The sequence below is a fragment of the Propithecus coquereli genome, unplaced genomic scaffold (assembly GCF_000956105.1).
Source record: "Propithecus coquereli isolate 6110/MARCELLA unplaced genomic scaffold, Pcoq_1.0 Scaffold890, whole genome shotgun sequence".
In the NCBI taxonomy this organism is placed as follows: domain Eukaryota; kingdom Metazoa; phylum Chordata; class Mammalia; order Primates; family Indriidae; genus Propithecus; species Propithecus coquereli.
In genome coordinates, this window is record NW_012155174.1 from 866178 (window position 1) to 871748 (window position 5571).

Below are 5571 nucleotides of genomic sequence, written 5' to 3' on the forward strand. Positions count from 1 at the left end.
GGTCTGCGGGGCTGTGGTTCAGAGATCTACCTGTCTTGGAGCTTCCCAAAAATACATTTGTGGTACTAAGTTTCCCTAATAAATCATCCTATATTGACAAAATGAATCTGTCTGCCTACTTCTTTGGTTTCTTGGCTCCTTCATCATTTGGGGGTTGCTTTGCATGTATAACCCTTTCACAGAACAAACTTCCTTGGCTTTTGTTTATTTGGGAGAGTCTTAATTTCTCCTTCATGTTTTAAAGACAGACTTGCCAAATATAGTATTCTTGATTGACAGGGTTTTTTTGTTTGTTTGTTTGTTTAGTACTTCCAATAAATTATCCCATTCCCTTCTGGCCTGCAAAGTTTCTGCTGCAAAATCCATTGACAATCTTATAGAAACTCCCTTGGATGTGATAAATTGCCTTTCTCTTTCTGCTTTCAAGATTCTCTGTTTGTCTTTGACTTTAGGCAGTTTGATTTTAATGTGTCGTGATGTGGTTCACTTTGAATTTATTCTAGTTGGAGTTCTTTAAGCATCTTGAATCTGTATGTCCATTTCTTCCCTCAGACCTGGGAAGTTTTCAGGCATTATTTCTTCAAGTAAGTTCTATGTCCCCTTTTCTCTTTCTTCTCCTTCTTGCATTTCCACAAAGCGTATATTGGTCTGATTAATAGTGTCCTATAAATCTCTTAGCTGTCTTCACTTTTCTTCATTCTTTATTCTCTTTGTTCCTCCAACTTTATTTCAAATGACCTGTCTTCAGATTCACTGATTCTTTCTTCTGTCTAACCAAATCTGCTATTGAATCCCTCTAATGATTTATTCACTTTAGTTATTGTATTTTTCAGTTATTGTATTATATTTTTTAGCTCCATAATTTGTTTGGTTCTTCTTTATAGTTTCTATCTCTTCATTGATATTCTCATTTTGTTCATGCATTGTTTTTCTGATTTCATTTAGTTGTGTGTCTGTGTTCTTTTAGCCCATTGAGTACCTTTATAACATTTTAAATTCTTTGTCAGGAAGCTCATAGATCTTCATTTCTTTAATGTTGGTTTCTCGAGTTTTATTTCATTCCTTTGATTGGGCAAAGTTTTCCTGTTTCTTTTTAAGCCTTGTACTTTTTTCATGATCTGGGCATTTGAAAAATCAACCATCTCTCCTAGTTTTAGCATACTGGCTTCATGCAGTGGGAGACCTTCACCAATCAGCCCACTATATTCTATTACAATCAAACCTTTTCTTATTTCTTGTTCCTCCAGGCATCTGCCTGTAGAACTACAGTTCTAACATGCTTCTGGCCTTTGTTTTCAATGACATCCAAAGTCTGGTACCAGTATCATCAGTGCTCTCAGTCAGGCAAGACACAAGCTGGTCCCTCAGGCAGCCCCAGACAATCCAGAAGGTTGGATGTGTGGTCCATTCCTTGTCTCTGTCCTGCGTGAAGAGTCCTGGTATAAGGAGTTTCATCCTGGTTACTCAAGAATATGTGAAGTAGGGGGAGGGGCATAAATGAGCATACTAAATGCCATGAATTTCCTACCCCTTTTGCTGCCATTCTTCATTTTGCAATGGCCTGGGTACTTTAGTTGCTCAACTAGTCTCTTGAGTTCTCACAGAGGTATTTTGGTCCATATATTGTTCTTAATTTGGTGTCTGTAGGGGAAGGAGGGCCTGTAGCTTTCTAGTCCGCCATCTTGCTGATGTCAATCATTAACCCAACCTTTGTCTTTTAATTGATATGTAGACCATTTATATTTAAGGTAATTATTGGTATGTTAGGGCTTAAGTCTGTCATTTAATTGTTTTATGTTTGTTTCCTCAGTTTCTTTTTTACCTTCCTGTGTGTTACATGAAAGTTTACTCAATTTTCATCTTGATTTATTTAAAAATTTTTAGTATATTGATTCATATAGTTTTCTTAGTGGATGCTTTAGGTGTTAAAAATAACACACATAACTTATTATAGACTACTGGTATTGATGTTTCACATTTTTAAGTGAAGTATAAACAACTAACTTCCATTTAGGTTGCTTTATCCTCCCCAATTTCAAAATACAATTGTCTTAAATATTTCCTCTACATACATTGAACATCACATTAGATGGTGTTTTAATTATTGCTTCAACCCTGAAATATGACTTTATATCCTGAGAAGAATATCCTATTTACACCTTTCCCCACTGAAAAGAATTTTAATTTTTTTCTGTCTGGATTTCTAAGCCTGCTTCTATTATAACTTTTTTGTTTTTCTGTTTAGAGAACTTCCTTTAGCCCTTTAATGATAGGTTTATTGGCAACAAATTCTCTTAATTTTTCTCATCTGAGAATGTCTTTATTTTTCCTTCATTTCTGGAGGGAATATTTTCACTGGACATAGAATTCTGAGTTCAGTTCTTTTCTTTCAGTACTTGAAAAATATTATGTTACTTCTTTCTGGAATGCATGGTTTCAGATGAGAAATGTGCTGTCACTCTAATAGGTGTTCCTCTCTAAGTAATGTGTCGTTACTTAGAGTAATGACACTACTGTGTTTTTCCTCAAATCTTCAAATCTCATAGTTCACAGACAGCCTCCTTTTTCCCTCCCATCTCTGAGTCTGCCTATGCCAGTTGTGTTTTGTCCAGAGTTTTTTAGTTGTAAGAGGGAGGACCTGGGAGTAAGGGGGCTACTGTATCTTGGTTGGAATTCAAGAAGCATTTTTTCTTTAGAATAATTTTATTAGATCATACATGTACAACAGCTTCTTAACTCTGCATGTGAATTTAAAATTTTAAAAAGGAAAATGTCTGTCTTACTACACCATGATGCTGGGAAATAGCTTCTTAACTTTGAGAAATAAATCTTTTGACAGGTTTCACATGTCACCTGAAACTTACAAGTTTAACATTATCACAGAAGTTTTGCTTCAATACTCTTACAAAGACCACTAGAAAGAAACAACAATTAAAAAGCTAAGAAATGGTCTAGAGGCATTTCTTTCTTATAGTCCATCTTCCATAGTAAGGTAATGTTATTACACAATCCAATCCATTCACAAAATGCCTCTTTGTATCTGCTGTGATGTCTTCTGCCATATCACCGCATGTTTATGCATGATTGAGGTAATATTTCCTTAACATTGCTATTTTGATAACCTGAAGCTGTTCTGTTACCTCTGGGCTCTCATCCTCTCCATGGGCTACTCAGTGAAGCCCATGGCAAATAGAAAGAAGCTCCTCCCTCTGTAACCACCACTTTTTTCACTGCTTCCTGGACCACAGTTTCCTCTACCATATGGCACCCTAATGTTCCTGCTGCTACCAAAATTCACTGGACCATAGGAAGGGGTTGCTAGTTATAATTTCCAGAATCACTGTAATTTCCATTTTCATAATTTTCTTTTTTACAGTTGTCATAACCACCTCCATACCCCCCATCCTGGTTGCCATATTCAGGTCCTCCACCACTATATCCACATCTTCCTAGTCCACAACTAGTGCTTCTTCCAAAATTGCCACCTTCAGATCCTCCTCCATGCCCATTATAGCCATCCCCAAATCTATGACCACTTCCACATCTATCAGATCCTCCCCTAAAGTTACTTCCTGGTCCTGGTCCAAAATTTCCACAGCCACCACATGAATCCTCCAAACCAAAGTTGCCTCTTCCGCCACTCCTAGAACTTTGAATTTCCTTCATTTCTTACCATGATAAAACCTTTCTTAAAGCACTATGACCACTGATGGTATGGTATTTCCACAGTACAATTTAATCCACAGGATTATGATCATCAAAAGTAACAAAGCCAATGCCTCTTTTCTTTCCAGACTGCCTATCAGTAGTGATCTCAAATGGTATCACCTTTTCCATATTCCTCAAAGTAATCTCTAAAGTGATGTTCCTCAGTCTTTACAGTTACATGAGCCTCAGATTCCTCTCTTGCTACAGCCCATTTTGACTCAACCACTCTCCCTTCAATTGCAGCTGTGGCAGTATGAACTTCAGCCACAGATGACAAAGTTATAAAACCAAATCCTCTTGATCTTTTGCTTGCAGGGTCCCTCGTTACCACACAGTCAAATTTTCCCCATTGCTCAGAGTAGCTCCTCAAACTTTCTTCTGTGGTTTCAAAGCTTAAGGCATCAATAAAGTGTTTATGGGACGGTTTCTTTTCTCTCTCCATCACAGACTCAGTCACCTTAGCAGGATTTCCCACAACTGAGTGGACAGGAGAGATCTCTGCAGATGGCAAGCACAAACTGGACTCATTCTGCTGCAGTTTTTGCAAGGCATTTTTAAGTGCAAAAAAATCTTCCTTTTCCTTGATGGTTTCTGCTTTGATGTAATGCATACAAAGGCTGTCCATACTGCAAGATAGTTTCAAAATCATCTATATTTCATTGTGTTACATCTCTGATTTCTCCCTTCATGTTTGCTTTGTAGTCTAGCTTTACTTTTCCCCAAATAAGAAACTCTATATTCTCAAGCTTTCTAAACTTATTCCAAGTCATTTTTCTTCCCTTTCTTCCTCCATCTCTTCTTCTCTCCCTCACTAGTTACTTTATTGACTTTCCCTTTAGTTCCAGAGAGCTGACTTGCATCATCATCACACTGAGTTTGATATTAACATGCTAATAATGGAGCAAATTGGGCCGTATTATTTGTAGCCATTTTCAAGGTAAATACCAAAAATACAGTCATCTAGATAAGTATTGTAATTATTTTATAATGTTGAAAAATATGCAAATGTTATTTTAATTGGAATTCCATTAAGTTTACAGTAATTTAGGCCTTAGAATTTATTTACATAAAAATATGTGTCATTCTGGATACATAATTCATATATAAATGGAAGTTACTTTTAAGATTTCTGAAACATATGACATACTTCTCCATCAAATTCAATATAAAAATTAAATCAAGAAACACATCTGAACATGGTCTACCAGCAGTAATGGTAATAAATCAACACAAGGTATGTCTTAGTCTGTTTTGTGCTACTATAGCAAAATACCTGAGACTGGGTAATTTATGAAGAACAGAAATATATTGGCTCACAGTTCTGGAGGCTGGGAAGTGCAAGATTAAGGTGCCAGCATCTGGTGAGGGCTTTCTTGTTGCATCATCACATGGCAGAAGGGCAAAGAGGGTAAACCCACTCCCATGATCCCTTTTTATAATGGCATTAATCTATCTATGAGGGCAGAGTTATCATGACCAAAACACCTCCCATTAGGTCCTGCCTTCCAACACTATTGCAATGGGGATTAAGTTTCCAACAAGAAAATCTCTTTGCTCAATGTTGTATACTATTTTTGATAATATCTTTGCTGGTTTGATAAGGGTAAAATGATATCAGGTGCATTTCTTTACATTTTTTTTTTTTTTTGAGACATCATCTCACTCTGTTGTTTGGCTACAGTGGAGTGGCATCATCATGCCTCACTACAACCTCAAACTCCTGGGCTTGAATGATCCTCTTGCTTCAGCCTCCCAAGTAGCTGGGACTACAGGCATGCACCACTATGCCTGGCTGATTTTTTTTTTGGTAGATATGGGGTCTTGGGCTGTTGTTTAGGCTGGTCTTCAACTCGTGGCCTCAAG

At 37.0% G+C, this 5571-nt stretch overlaps 1 pseudogene; it reads right to left on the minus strand.

The window, feature by feature from the left end:
* Positions 1 to 3284: 3284 nt before the first annotated feature.
* LOC105826463 lies at positions 3285 to 4150 on the minus strand (annotated as a pseudogene).
* Positions 4151 to 5571: the final 1421 nt, after the last annotated feature.